Raw genomic sequence first — 16,445 nt, 5'->3', positions numbered from 1 at the left:
GACGGGCACTGAGGTGGGCACTTGACGGGATGGGCACTGGGTGTTATTCTATATGTTGGCAAATTGAACACCAATAAAAAATAAATTTATATAAAAAATAAATAAAAACCTTAAATGTACAGGAAAGCTGGCCTGCCCTTGTGAATTCTCAGGGGAGACATTTTTCCTCCTCCCGGGACTCAACTTGAGGCATTTTGTTTTACTGCTGTTTCTCTTTGCTTGTGGCCAGCTATTTTACTGGTCTATCTTTTCACTTTTTATAGCCTTCACTCTTCACTACTCATGAACTCAAGGCCTTCCTCCTGTTCTTGCCTGGCCAGTTAAATCTAAGCCTTGGAAATCCCAGTTTAGTAAATGCTGTCAGGGGACCATTGGTGTCCAGTGTCCTTGTCAGTTTAACTCTCTTGAGTTCAGTTCTCTTTGTTTTTTTCAACCTCCGGAGACTTTCTTCCTTTCTTATGAGCTTTCCTATGAATATAAAAAGATGCTTGTTACATTTTACCCAGTATAACTAGAAAATTTTGTTTTTGAAGGTAGTTCAGGAAATTGCCCACTATCAGATGTGGCAGGCCAGGGAGAACTTTTAAAGCTGTAGAAGAAATTGAAAAGAAAAATATAGAAAGATTTGTCTTATCTTTTAGGTTAAGTAGCATCATTAAACATTTAATAAATAGGTGGGCAAGAATACAAATTTTAAAAACTCAGAGCTACATTATAGAGAATACCCATATGTTGTACTCTGGATCTCATCTTGTTTCTTATCTGCCCACTCACTACATTTTAAAGACCTCTTAGTGTTGCTACATATCATCTAGTCCATCGCTTCTATGACTGCATAGTATTCCATAGTATCACTGCCCCCTGCCATTTCATTTGCCCACTCTGGAGTAACAAGCACAGTCAACACTGTGATTGATGGTATAGTCCCTCATGAACTTGCATGAGGATATTTTAGGTAGCTTCTGAGGAACACCACTGCTAGCTCAGAGTACAATATACTTACTTTTATCAAATACTGCTAGATTATCCTCCAGAATGGATTTACACCAGTCTATATGTCCACCAGAAGTACACAAGAGTTCCATATCCACATCCACATCCTCTCCAACACTTGGCATTATCAGTCTTTAATTTTTGCCAGTATCTTTGTGGTTTGAAGTTGCACTTCCCTCAAAACTCTGGGTTATATGCTTATTTTATGCTTGTTTTAATTTCCTTTTTTATAAATTGCTTGTCATTAATTTTACCCACATTTCCACTGGAACTTCTTTTTCTTGTGGATTTGCTACTAGTCTCTTGTTTATGATAAACATTTCTAATAACCTCTCTCATCTGTCATCTGTCAACTTTGCCTATGATACTTTAAAAAAATATTTTACTTATTTTTCATGAAACACACACACACACACACACACAGAGGCAGATACATAGGTGAAGGGAGAAGTAGGCTCCCTGTGGGGAGCCCAGTGCAGGACTTGATCTCAGGACCCCAGGATCATGACCTGAGCTGAAGGCAGGTGCTCAACCACTGACCCACTCAGGCGTCCTTCCACATTTAAATCTTTAACCTACCTGTCCACCTTTATACTAAGTGTTCAGTAGGGGTGAAGTTTTGTTACTCCAAATAGTTGGTTTTCTGACAACATCAAAGAGTATGTATCTTCCCCACTGACTTCTGAAGCCTCCTTGGATACATATTAAATTCCTACAAGTACAAGAATCTGCCTTGACCTCTTTATTCTGCTCCACTAGTCTGTGTGTCTATTCTTGGCTATTTCAAATTGTTTTCATTACTGCTACTTTGCAGATGTTTAAAATTTGGTTTGGTAAGTTCCCCCTCTTTGTTCTTCAGTTTCAAACTTGAGTTAGTGATTTGTGGCATTTTCTTCTTCCACAAAATGTTTAAATCTTTTTTTTTTTAAATCATGATATAACACATGAAAGTACACTGTAGCACATTAAAAGCATTAAAAGCATATACTGTAACAACCATCCAAATTCAGATGGAACTTTGCAGGTACCCCAGAAACCTTTTTGTGGCTCTTTTTTTTTTAAATAAAAATTGAGGTGAAATTCATGTAATATATAATTAACCATTTTAAACAATTCAGTAGCCTTTAGTGTATTCCCAATCTTATGCAATCATCACTTCTAATTTCAAAACTTTTTCATCACCCTGGAAAAATACTCATATCCATTAAGCTGTCCCCCCCCCTTCCACTCCTCCTCTCCTAGCCCCTGGCAAGCACTAATTAGATTTCTGTCTCTATGGATTTGCCTACTGTGGACATGTCATATAAAAGGAATCATACACTAGGTGATCATTTGTGTCTGGCTTCTTCTACTTAGTATGTTTTTGAGATCCATCCAAGTTATAGCATATGTCAACACCCCATTCCTTTTTATGGCTGAATAATGTTTCAATGAATGGATATATATTCTGTTTATTTATTTATTCATTCATGAGTGAACATATTGGTTGTTTCCACCCTGTGGTAATTATAAATACTGCTGACACATTGAATTTTTTTTATCTGAACCCCTTCCCTTGCTCCAGAAATGACTGCGTTCGTGATTATTTTATTTCTTTCTTGCTTTTCTTTATATTTTTTTTGCCACTTACTGTGTATTCCTAAATGACATAAGTTAGCATTGCCTGTGGTTAACTTTTAAAATGTAATCATGCAGTTCCTAGCCTTATGTGTCTAGCTTCTTTAGTTTGGCATCAAGATGGAAGATCATCCATATTATTGTGTATAGATGTACTTCCTTTTTATTTTTTATTGCCTTTGTACCATATATTTCACAATTAATTTAATGATCTACCATCAATAGTGAGGTATATAATTTTTAGAATAAGTTTAAGTCCTTAAAAAATACAATTGAAATACTGGTTGGTTACATTTAATTTATAGACTCAGTTGAGGAGAACTGACATATTTTTCATGCCCAAAAGGATTGTGTTTTATAGATAGTGATAGTTAAAAATAATAATAAAAAAAGAAATAGCTGATGTGTTATAGATGGGGCTGTGAGTTCCTTTTAACAGATTTAACCTGTTAATTCCTTTTAAACAGAATTTCTTATCAAATTCTTTATGCAATAAATAAAGCCTAGAAAGGACACCTGATCACTGAGCGCAGACAGGCTGACTGTTGCCTGTGGTTGGAGAGACTGGACAAATACCCACCATTTGCTTCAACGTGGATGGAACTGGAGGGTATTATGCTGAGTGAAGTAAGTCAATTGGAGAAGGACAAACATTGTATGTTCTCATTCATTTGGGGAATATAATAGTGAAAGGGAATATAAGGGAAGGGAGAAGAAATGTGTGGGAAATATCAGAAAGGGAGACAGAACATAAAGACTCCTAACTCTGGGAAACGAACTAGGGGTGGTGGAAGGGGAGGAGGGCGGGGGGAGGGTGGGAGTGAATGGGTGATGGGCACTGAGGGGGGCACTTGACGGGATGAGCACTGGGTGTTATTCTGTATGTTGGTAAATTGAACACCAATAAAAAAGAAATTTATTATTAAAAAAAAGAAAGAAAGAAAGAAAGAAAAAAAGAGACTGGGAAAGTCTGGAATGTACTGAGAACCACCAGCTTCCAATGCAGTTGCTACAACTGTACCATGTCTAGTTACCTGATCAGTACACCAGTAGTACAAGGAGAAGGTAGGGACGCCAAAGACATTCCAGGCCATGGGAAGTCTCCAGTGATGGGATATGGAAAGAAGATATGGAAAAAATCCAGGTGAGACAAAAAACATTCTGGCTTGGCAGTCCAATTTCCTTCATGGATTAGGTTTGGCTTACTGCCTGGGTATTTATACAGTAGCTCCTGGTATCCTCCCACTTCCTGAAAGGCTTAAAACATCATAAAATTTATCAGTACCTTAAACTACACAGTAATACATGTTTGAAGACCCAAGATTATGAAGTGAGGCCCAGTTTCATTGTCTGTACCTAGTATAAAAAGCACAATGGACTAAACAATAGTCAAGACTATATGTGCCTAAGAAAAGACATCATCTTGTGCTTGCTTTGGCAGTACATATACTAAAATTGGAATGATACAGAGAAGATTAGCATGGTCTCTGCACAAGGATGACATGAAAATTCATGAAACATTCCATATTTTTAAATTTAAAAAAATAAAGAAAATAAAATCTTTAAAAGAATAAAATAAAGATTTGATCCTTTCTATCAAAACAAACAAAACCAAAACAAAACAAAAACAAACAACGACAACAAAAAGAAAAGACATCATGTCTTCCGAATAGAAACAAAAGTATAGTGGACGTTGGTGGTTGTGTGTCCACACCCCTCCTCTCACTTCTAGAAGCAGAGTCCCTCTTCCTACTTGAATGCCATACTGTGTGGCTTAGGTGGGCCTCGTCAAACTGTCCACCAGTCCAATCTGGTGTGTGCCCTAGGCCTGGCCAATGCTCTCTGACCCATGGGCAACAACTGGTGTGTCAAGAATGGATACGGGCTAATTGGAATCTGTTCCAGGAGTCTAGTGCTTAGAGAAACCAAAGAATCCAGCTTCCTTTCTTTCAGGTTCTAAGCTAGTATGACAATTTTAAGCTCTCTTATCTACCTGGTTCATTCAGAACCTGGATCTAATCATCACCAGAAAGTAGTGTGCCCCTGGAATTTTTACTTACATGAGCCAGGAAGGTACTTATTTGCTTATATTGTTTTTTTATTTTTTAATTTTTTATAATTTTTAATGTTTTTTTAATAAATTAATTTTTTATTGGTGTTCAATTTACCAACATACAGAATAACACCCAGTGCTCATCCTGTCAAGTGTCTTATATTGGCTTTGAACTAAAGTGCTATCACAAGCTCTCTAAATAATCTTGATTAAAATAAAAGTTAATATTCACTTTCCTGCAATGCCAATAAAATATTTATAAAACGTCATACTTGAAAATTTCCTCATAGTCTATGGCATTTATCTCTCAATATCCTAAGTGTTATACAATCTTAACATTAAATAAAAAGTAGTTTTTAAAAGATTTACCTATTTAGAGAGAGCGTGAGTGGGGAAGGATCAGAGGAAGAGAAAGAATCTCAAGCAGACTCCCTGCTGACCGTGGAGCCTGGCACAAGGTTTGATCCTAGGACTCTGAGATCATGACCTGAGCCAAAATCAGGAGTCAACCAACCGAGCCACCCAGGTGTCCCTAAAGAAAAATATTTTTTAAAAGGCACAAAACACCCATAATTCCAGTTACTTAACTTAAGCCCTTTTATTTTGGCATAGTAAATCATGTTCCTTTGATATAGACTTGATTTTTGAAATGCATTCAGAATCATTTGAAGTCAAAATTAGTCAATGAAAGAATACTGTCTGATTATAAAATGAATAAGACACCTCATGGCACTTCTACAAATGAATTTCATGTGGGTTAAAAAAAGGTAAAATACAAAAGTACAAAGTTAACAGAAAAAAAAAAATCCCAGAATATTTTTATGAACTTGAGTTAGGGAGCACATTCTTAGACAAGATACAAAAAAAGGAAAGGATGCTTGATAAATTTGATCTAAAATTTATATGACTGAAATCAAGTTAAAAATTTGTCAGACTAAAAGAAGAGATTTGTGTCATGTATAAAGAACTCCTATACACCAACAAGCAAAGGAAACTACTCAGAAAAAATATGGTAGAGGATATGAATGGGTCATTCACAAAAGAGGAACTACAAATGGCCACCAAGTGTATGAAATTATATTCCACCTCACCAGTCTGTAAACTTCCAATTAAAACAAGAATGAGATACTTTATTTTTTACCTATTTGGCAAATTTTTAGAAAGTCTTAAAACATCAATTTTTGGCTGAAAATTTAGGGGACACATATTCTCACATATATTTCTGAGACTATAAGTTAATACACCTACTTTGGAGAAAAATTTGGGGTATTCCTCAACAAGCTGGGTTTATTCCAGGAATGCAAGATGGAGTTAACATTCAAAACCAAGTCAATATAATTCACTGTGTTAAAAGGATGAAGGAGAAAAATAATATACCTTTTTCAGTAGAAGTGGAAAAAATACTTGCTACATTTCAAAACTTGTTCATGATAAACAATTATAGCAAACTAGGAATAGAAGCGAACTTGTTAGTCTGGCAAAGAGTATCTACAAAAAATTGACAGCAAATAATTTATTTAATGGTGAAATATCCAAAGTTTCCCCGCTAAACTGGGAATGAGACAAGGATGCCTGTTATCTCTACTTCTATTCAACACTGTACCAGTGGCCCTGGCCAGTGTACTAAGTCAAGAAAAATATACAAAAGGTATAAAGTTTGGAAAGTGAGGAAACAAAAAGGTATTTTCTTGACCTGGATGCTTGTTACCAGAGTGTGTTCACTTGGTGATAGTTCATCTAGCTACACACTTTGACTTGTGCACTTTTCAATAAAGTTTATTACAAGTACACAACCAAAAAGACGTAGTAGATCTCTATTCACAGACATAGAAATTTGCCCAAGGTTTAGTACCATAAGTGGAAAAACAGGCCACAAATTTTGTTTTGTTTCTATCTATATACCTATTTCATAGATTAAAAAATGATTGTATATATGAAGAATATCTCTGGAAGGATATGCATGAAACTCTTAATACTGGTTGTCTTTGGGGAGTTCAACTGAGAAACTGAGGGCAATGAGTATTTTACTGCATACATTTTTGTTTTGTTTACCTAAAAATAAAAAATAAAAAATTGCAATTGTATATTCATGGGGGGGGGTCTCATGGTGACTAGTTACAACAACACTCATTTGGATGTACAAGTTCTTGTATATTTTGAAAAGAAAACCATCATTCCATGACTTTAACATAGTTTACTTACCAAAAGAGCATGAATGCTCCAATTTTAAAAATCTCATTACTTTTCTCAGAAAATATCAGTCTGTTTGGGCTACTATCACAAAATACCATAGATTGGGTGACTTATAAACTACAAATACTTACTTCCCACAGTTCTGGAGGCTAGGAAGTCTGAGATCAAGTGCTGTTTGAATGGGTGTCTAGTGAGGATCTCCTTCTTGGCTCACAGGTAGCCATCTTCTCACTGTGTCCTCAAATGGTGGGAAAAGTGAAGGGGTTCTCTGGAGTCTCTTTTATAAGAGTACTAATGCCATCCATGAGCACTCTGCCCTCAAGACCTAATCACTTCCCAAAGGTCCCACCTCCGGATACCATCAGAATTGGGGGTTAGGATTTCAACATGTGAATTTTTGGTGGGGGCAGACAAACATTCAGTCTAACAGTAAAGAATATATAATCATTTAGAGGTAGAGTTGCTAACATTAAATGGAATATTCCACCTGCTGCAAAAGTTTAATTGGATGTCATTTGCAACTATTGAGATGAACTTGGCAGGTTGAAAAAATGTTGATATTTAATACTAATAAACATTAAACATAATGTCTTAGTGTGTTTTATAGAGTTTTGTCACTCAAATTAGTCGTTGGTTCCCAGCTTATTAAAAAATTCCTTGACTCATGCCTGACATGTATTTTGTGTTCCAGTAATATAGCACTGAGTGCACTTGATGGCACACTAATGCTTACTAAATGGTGAGACTGAGGATTATGTGACTCTGATTGATTCTATAATTTCTCATTCAGTGGGGCTCAACAACATGCTCTATGGAGCCATAGTCCTTCAACTGTATTCACATATTATTTCAATAAATTTTCAATATCCAAGCCAACAATTGTTCCTTCTAGATTTATGTAAGACTAATCTCTGACCCGTGGAGCAGTTCATAACACCAACCTCACTAAGGTTATTATCACTAAGGTCATTATCCTAGTGGAAGGAATCTTCCATTTTAAGTAAGTGTACTTGCCATTACAGGTGTTGTAATATGTTAGTTCACATATTGGGCTTTGGTGTTTAGAGACTCAGCTATGAGTTCTGCTCTTGGTGTGTCTCATGAGCAAGTTACTTAACTGAATAACTCAGTTTCCTCATCTGTAAAATGGAGAAACCATTGCAGTTATGCATCATGGTGGCTATGGTGATTAAATGAAGCAAATATGGATAAATGGCTACCTGGTAGTACATGATACTTGATTCATATTAGCTACCATTTTCATTCTTACTACTTAATAGTAGTAAGCAACTATTATGTGCCTCAGGATACAATGGTTTTAGTTTTTGAGAAGTTTTGGAGCTGGGAGGTATGAGTTATTTATGTGATACAATCAATGAACAATCAGGGTATGTATCACAAAAATATTAAGTCATATGTAGTAGTGATGTGAGTCCACAGAAAAAAAGACATGTAGATGGAATAAATATAAAACCACACTTTTGGCAGAGGGTGGAAGTGCCTTCTGTTGACCTTGATGGGTGGATTTAACTGTGTGAATGAAAAGGAAAGGGGCTTCTAACTAGAGAGGAAGAGCACTGACAGAGGCATAGAGATGGGGATGAGAGTGGCAGGCCACTTGACACTGTCCCAAAGGACTAGAGTTTATCATTGCCACTCCTATTTCTTGACTCTTCTGTCTTTCAAAGTGAGCAGAATTTCCCCCTCTGCCTGCCCTCAACTTTTCAGATGATCTGAGACAATGCTCTTGGGTTCTGAGGGCCTCAGTCTTTTCATTGGTGAGATGAAGGTCCTGAAGTGGTCCTAGGCAACAATCAGACTCAAAGATTCCATTCATGGTGTCCAGTCTGCCAAGATTGACTTACCAAAGCCCATTACCAAGATTGATCCCAGAACCATAACAATAGCATGTAAGATATCAGTGTAAACCACAGCTGCAAAACCACCTGAATAGAGAGGAGAAAGAGAAACAAAAACCACATTTGAGACTGTTGAAAGTCACTTCTGTATCCTTATTCTACATGCTTGCTTCCTCCCAGATTGCTCCATTCACACCTTTTGTACCTGTAAGTCAGTAGGTCTTACAATACAATGTTTAGTCTTTGTACATACTGTTTTCTCTCTTTAATATACCTCATGATCTTTTGCTGGATTCTTATCTTGCCCTTCTGTATCCCAATTTCCCTTTACTTCCCATTTTTTTGATGAATGAAAAGCTGGTAGTTTTCCTAAACAAAAAAGTACATCTTTAATCACAAAATCTCAGTTTGGAAGCAATGGTTAGCAGCATCTCTGGCTGTTTTCTGCTCCATGCAAGTAGTTAGCCCAGTTGTGACAAATAAAAATGTCTCCAGACATTACCAAATGTCCCCTGGGGAGAAACCTCCGCTCCCACTCCCTGGTGCATTGACAGTCACCGACTGAGTGCATTCCACTCCCCACTCTGTTTCTCCCCATTCAGACAGTGATGAACTGCCAGGGACACTCAACAGTGTCCAAGATTTGCACTGTGACTAGAAAAAACAAGTGACGAGAGCCCCTACTCTCAAAATCTAGGCAGAGCCTCTTGGACAGGACCGCTTACATAGAAGATCCCATCTGATGGCTTGCCCAGGTTACCAGGTGACCAAGATGCCTGAAGCTGCTGCCTCTTCCTCATTCCTTTTCTGTTTCTATGCTATTAGCTAGCAGTATGCAGTGTCAGGCCTTGGCCCACCCCAAACATGATCACTGCCATCCTCGCCAGTGTCCTTAGAAAGCCTTCCACTGGCCTGACCTGATTTCTAGAGGTAGGACACCACTTAGGCACCCTGCCACAATTATTTTCACTGTTCCACCCCTTTGGGCCTAGTAATGTGATCTATAGACTTAGGGAAAATGCAAAATCTGGAGACTCCTGCCTAAATGTCTACTAGCACTCCACTATGAGAAGAACTTTTGTGCCAATATAAATATATGTGTGATTACAGTAACCTCACCTGTGATGGTATAAATGCCAGTAATTGTCAGCAAGACTATGGTGGCCAGGTAGACATCTAAACCCAAAACCAGTCTCATGAACATGGCACCATTTCATCCATTTATCTGTATCAGTACAGATCTCTACCTGAAATGAGTAAAAGGTGACAGGCTGCATTTGCATTTCCAGCTCATTCAACAGCAACATCGTAAAGACCCTAAAGCCATCTGCAGGAAGTGGTCTATAGTTAGCACATCCACTCTATCACTAATAGACATGGACTGAGGTCTACCCAAGTTCTGTTGGGCAAAAAGGTTTGTGCCCCATGAGTTCAGCAAGATTAGCACCTTCAGGGTTTGGGTTAATCCAATTAATTCAGTTCATAAAAACTTGGCCTCTTTCTCCCTGGAAACTTGGAGCAGGGATGTGCTCAGAGAGAGCCATTTCTACAGTTCTGCCATTGGGAAAAGGTAAAGGGGATAGCACATCAGGGGCTGGCAAGCTTTTTCTTTAAAAGACCAGATGGTAAATACTGTAGGCTTTGCAGGCCACATACTGTCTCTATTTTTCACAACCATTAAAGTCTGTAAAAAACCAGTCTTAGTTCATGGACAATACAAAGGAGAACACTAGGCTGACTGGCCTGCAGGCCAGATTTGTTGATCCTTGGCTTAGGTGGTACTGACTTTAAAGCATGTGCACATCATTCAGCCAGCTGGTCTCTTATTCTGTTATTGTGGTCTCCAAAGCAGGGTTATAATGGCAGAGATCCTCCCAACATTCATCTATCCATTTATTCACCAGATGTTTACTGAGCAACAACATAGTAGATACTCAACAGAGTTTAAAAGACACAAGAGTTACTAAGACTCAGCTGTTGTCCTCAGGGACCTTATATTTAGTGACAGAGACTAAATAGGCAATTTCTATGCAGTGTGGTAAGTGACACTCATTTGGTCACTAAAAACAAAAACAAAACCCAAAACCATTTATGAAGTGCCTTAAGTGCTGGTCATTTTCTCAGCACAGTGGGTAATGTAGTGAATAAGCCAGGCGAGGCCTTGGGCCTTGAGAAGCCTGCTCTGAAGTGGAGGAGACAGATAATAAGCAAGGAAATGGATAAATTCCTCTCACATGGTAACAAATATTACAAAGAAAAATTTAAAACCCAGTAATAGAAGAGAGATTGACGGGCATACTCATCAAAGGCCTCTCCAAGGAGGTGATATTTGAAAAGCAAATAATGTTCTGGAAAGAACATTCCAGACACAGCATAAGGCAAGTGTCAAGGGCTTCAAGTGGGAACAAGCTCGCTAGGTTTGAGAAACAATAAGGCAGGCAGTGTGGTCAAAGCCTGCTGAGAACAAGGGAGGAGGCCATCCTTACAGATCATAATAAGGGGCTTAGGTTTTCTTCTAAGGATAGTAGAAAACTCCTGGACTATTTTAATCAGAGGAGTGACATCATCTAATGGCATGACACAGGTAAGCCCACGGTTCTCTAGAAATACGAAGGAGGGACCTGTAACCTAGGCTTGGGACACAAATAAGATGCCTTCGCCCTTTTTTTTTTTTTTTTTTTGGAAAGTATTATTGAGTTATTTTTTCTCTACTCTCGTTTAGACAGCAGAGGCCAGAAGTAACTTATGGGGCCTCAGAGTGAACTGCTGAGACCAATCTAGCACTGTCCCGCCTACTGAATTTTTGTTGTCTTTTGTTTTGTTTTCTGGGCTGGCTTTTACACAACTCACCAAGATCTTATTGAAGATATAGAGGGATAAGTATAGAATAGCAGGGAGGAGCTGGATCAGAAAGCCACCAAACCTCTTCCTCAAATATTCCGGCATCATCATCACCTGCACAAGCAATAAGAGAAGTCACCACCAGAAGAGGCACACCTGCAAGGATGTGCCTTGTGCACAATATGCTGGTTGTCACAGAGACATAGCCGATGGCCGGAGCGGCCCAGGTATATAAGGTGCAGCAGGGTCACCCACTCTGGCTTTGCATTCCGTGGCACTTGTTAGTATGGGGAAAATAAGAAAGGAGAAGCAATAGTGCTGCCTTCAAGAAGCCTGGAACCCAGCTTCCTGTGTAATTTCCTGAATGTAGAAGGAAATGTGGCTAACTGAACCGGTCTAATGATGATAAATCACCTTAATGAAATAATTGCAGAGCAAAATCAAATCCCTTATCACATACTATAAATATAACAAGTGCTCAGGAGAGACAGAACTTGACTCGACAGCTCTCCAATCTGGTCTTCAGTACCCATGCTCTTGTGCACGTGTTGGCTGTCCCCAACAATCCTGTTCACTTTGACTTCCATTGTCTCAGGCTGTGGGCACCCTGCCACAGGAAGTGCGCCTCTGTTAGTTAGATTCCTGGATCCTGGCTCATGGTAGGTGAACAAGTAAGAGCTAAATGTATACTGTCCCATCTTCTGTCCTGAGTATCCTCATGGACTCTTGTCCAGCTGCTCACATGTGTCTATTTTAAGTTCTACGTCAGATTCCATCTGTTTTATGAAAGCTTATCTACAAATTTCACAGGGACCACGTGTCTTCTCCTAAACACCTGTGGCTTTAATATTTTCACTTTCTGTTTGGTCTTTAATCATATACTGCCACATATGGCTCTTTCTCAGTGACATTCTAAGCTCTTTTACACTTGCTAATAATTGAATTTGTTTGCTAGGGCTGCTGTCCCAGAGTGCAACAGACCAAGGGGCTTAAGCAATAGAAATGTTACCGTGTTACAGTTCTGGAGGCTGGAAGTTCAAAGTGTCAGCAGGCTTGGTTCCTTCTGGGACCTGTGAAGGAAGGATCCATTCCAGGCCACTGTCCTTGGCTTGCTGAAGGCTGTCATCTCCTTGTGTCTTCCTATCCTTTTGCCTCTATACATGTCTCTGTCCAAATTTTCTCTTCTTATAAGGTCCTACTGGATGAAGGCCTACCTTAATGACCTCCTTTTAACTTAATTACTTTTTAAAAGATCTTATCCCAAAATATAATCACAATCCAAGGTAATTTTCCTGGGCTATGGCTTCACCATTGCAGATGCTAGGCTGCATGACAAACCTTTCACATTTTAAAATAAGATTTTATTTATTTATTTGAGAGAGGGTGAGAAAGCATGTGTGAGCACAAGCAGGGGAGTGGCAGGCAGAGGACAGATTCCTTGCTGAGCAGGGAGCTTGATCCCAGAACTCAGAGCATGACCTGAGCTGAAGGTAGATGCTTAGCTGACTGAGCCACCCAGGTATCCCACCTTTCACATTTTTAATGCCTCTATAAATATTTAAAATTTTTAGTTTTTAAAACTTATTTTATTTAAATTCAATTAGTTAACTTATAGTGTATCATTAGTTTCAAAGGCAGAGGTCAGTAATTCATCAGTTGCATATAACACCCATGCTCATTACATCACATGCCCTCCCTAAAGTCCATCACCCAGTTACCTGATGCCCCCTACCCATCTCCCCTCTAGCAACCCTCAGTTGGATTCCCATGGTTAAGAGTCTCTCATGGTTTGTCTCTCTCTCTCTCTGATTTCATCTTATTTTATTCTTTGGTTCTCCTATGGTCCTGTTTGCTCCTTAAATTCCACGTATGAGTGAAACCACATAATTGTCTTTCTCTGATTGACTCATTTCACTCAGCATAATATCCTCCAGTTCCATCCATGTTGATGTAAATGGTAGGATTTCATCCTTTTTGATGACTGAGTAATATTCCACTGTGTGTTGTGTATATATCTACATCTATATATCCTATATATATATATATATATATATGTATACCTCACACCGTCTTCATCCATTTATCTTTGATGGGTGTCTGGGCTCTTGCCATAGTTTGGCTATTGTGGACACTGCTGCTATAAACATTGGGGTACAGGTACCCCTTCAGATTACAACATTTGTATTCTTTAATACCTAGTAGTGTAATTGCTGGGTTGTGGGGTAGCTCTATTCAGTGAAATTCTCCTATTTTAAGTGTAAAGTTTGATGAGCTTGGGAAAAATGTATAGTTATATGTAATCACCACCATACTAGAAATATTAAGCATTCCTAACACCCCCCACAGAGCTCCTAAGGATTCACGGTCAAGGCCTCCACTCCCTCCTTGGTCTCAGGCAACCAGTATTAGCTGTTCCCACAGATTTGATTTTTCTAGAATTTTAAATAAACAAAATCATATGCTATGTACTTTTTTTAATGGCCTGCTTCCTTCACTGGCCTGATTTTCTTAAGACTCAGACACATGGTTCCAGGACTCTTTTTTAGTGCTGCTTGGTACCACATCATGTACCGTTTATCTACTCTTGGAGCGCAATTGAGATGATGTGTTTCTAGATTTGGCTAGTAGGAACATGACTGCTATGAAGCTTCATGTACAAATTTCTGTGTGGATGTATGTCCTCATTTCTCTGGGGCTTAGGTAAAAATCTAGATCTAGGGAAATACTGGCTGGGTGGTCAGGTTTAATTTGTGAAGAGACTGTCAACCTGTCCTCTCTGACATGGCTATGCCATTCTGCATTCCCTTGAGAAACGCATGAGTCCCAGTTGCCCCACCCCCTCTCCAGCTCTCCCTAGTATCAGTGCTTCTCCTCTTAGCCATTCTTATGGCTCTCAGTGGTATTTTATCTGGTGTAGCATTTTCCCAATGATCAATTGTAGTGAACATCTTTTCACATGATTATTTGCCACTTGTCTCTTCTCTCTGGTGAAACAGCTGTTCAAACTTGTTACTGAAATTTGGGAGTTTTTTTTTTAAAACAAAATATACATTGTGGATATGTCTTTTATTGTAAATATGTTCTAAATATTCCCCCCACCCAGTCTCTAGCTTGCCTTTTCATTTTCTTAAAAATATCTTTCATAGAGTTAAAGTTAAAAGTTTTATTTTGAAGTCCTATCAATTTCTTCCTCTGTGGATAATTTATGTTTTTTGTGTCCTAGTTGAAAAATCTTTCCCTCCTTCATCACCTTTTTTTGGCAACAATCAAAAATTAAGGTAACATTGACATATAACCTTATATTAGTTTTAGGTGTACAAATGATTTGAAATTTATATACATTTCATCTACATTTTTGAAGAGTACTTTTGCTGGATATGGAATTCTTGGTTGATAGATTTTTCTTCCTTTCAGCATTTGAATATGTCATTCAAATGTTTTCTGGCCTCCATTGTATCTGATGAAATGTCATCCATTAACTGTATCATTCCTCCCCTGCATATAATGTGTTTTCTTTTACGTCTTTCGAAATTTCTTATCTTTGCTTTTAGCAGTTTGAGTATGATGTAAACTTAAGTGTAGCTGTTTGTGTGTTTATTGGTATTTGTTAAGCTTTTTACATTGGTACATTAACATTTTCCATGAAACTTGGGGATATTTTCAGTTATTCTTCAAAAAATTTTTTCTGCCTCTCTCTCTTCTTTCTGGGATACTAAGTACATGCATGTTGGACTGTTCGATATTGTATCATAGGTCTCTGAGGTTTTCTTCCTTTTTCTTCAAAAATTTTCCCTTCTGTTCCCTTTTGTTCTCCTAGTTAACTCCTATTATACTTATGTTCACTGACTCTCTTGTTTGCCATCTTGTCTGTGCTGTTGAGTTCCTCTTGTGAATTTTTCATTTTAGCTACTGTGCTTTTCAACTCCAGAATTTCCATTTGGATATTTTCTATAGTTTCAGTTTCTCTGTTGAGAGACCCTCTTTGCTTATTCATTAGTATTACACTTTCTTTTACTTCTTTGAATATATTCATAGTTGTAGGTTTGAAGTCTTTTGTTTGTTAAATAAACATCTGGGCCTTGTCAGAGTCTGTTTCTATTTATCACTTTTCCTTTTGGAGTGTGGGTCACATTTATATTTCCATTTCTTTGTAAGTTTAATAATTCTTGTGCAGACTGGCCATCATTGATCCCATGATGCTGCATTCTAGAATCTGTTTTGTTCTGAGGATTGCTGTTTCTTGTTTTCGTAGGCAATTGCCTTGCCTGGACTCAAACTGCAACATCTTTCATGCCACCCCACCTTCTGCCCTCACCCTTCAGTATGTAGCAGCTGATGTCTCTGGTTGTTTTCTTTACATTTTTAGCTGCTGCTTAGCCCAGTCTAGAGGTTTTCCCTGCACTTGAGTGGTCTGGTAGTCAGTTAAGGTTTTGTGCAGAATTTATACTCAGATTTGAAGGTTAATCCTTTCTTTGGTATCCTTGTTTTTGGAGCTCCCACAGAAATTTCCTGTTATTTTGTCAGCCCTATGTTCTCTCTTCTGAGTAAGCTTTCTGCTATCTACTGCCTACATTGTGTGGGCTGTGGAAGGTACTCAGTCCTAGGCACTATAAAGTCACAGATCTAACAGGTCTAGTTCTGTCTCCACAGAGCAGAGTTCCCTGTAGTTTCTGCCTTTTTTTTGGTTCTCATGCATGCACGTATACATTGGTGGTCAGCCAGGGATTTGAGCTTTTTCTATCTTACTTTAAAATCTTTCTCAATCTCAAGGACATAAAAGATATCGTATACTTTCTTATGAAGTTTAAAATCTTTTACCTTTCCTATTTAAGTCTTTAATCAACCTAAAATTATTTTTGTGTAGAACAGACATCCAATTTGATTTTTTT

At 38.2% G+C, this 16,445-nt stretch overlaps 1 non-coding gene and 1 pseudogene across 1 annotated transcript; one reads left to right on the top strand and one right to left on the bottom strand.

Moving 5' to 3' along the window:
• LOC144299439 (sodium/glucose cotransporter 1-like) overlaps positions 1-16,445 on the bottom strand; it is an 88,790-nt pseudogene that overhangs the window by 29,377 nt on the left and 42,968 nt on the right.
• On the top strand, positions 4,036-4,142 carry LOC144300077 (U6 spliceosomal RNA). Its single transcript, XR_013366718.1, has one exon. It is a non-coding gene; the product is annotated as a U6 spliceosomal RNA (small nuclear RNA).

This window comes from Canis aureus, chromosome 27 (assembly GCF_053574225.1).
Source record: "Canis aureus isolate CA01 chromosome 27, VMU_Caureus_v.1.0, whole genome shotgun sequence".
Classification (NCBI taxonomy): Eukaryota; Metazoa; Chordata; class Mammalia; order Carnivora; family Canidae; genus Canis; species Canis aureus.
Note: the sequence above shows the minus strand (reverse complement) of the source record. Positions and strands in the feature narration are given on the sequence as shown.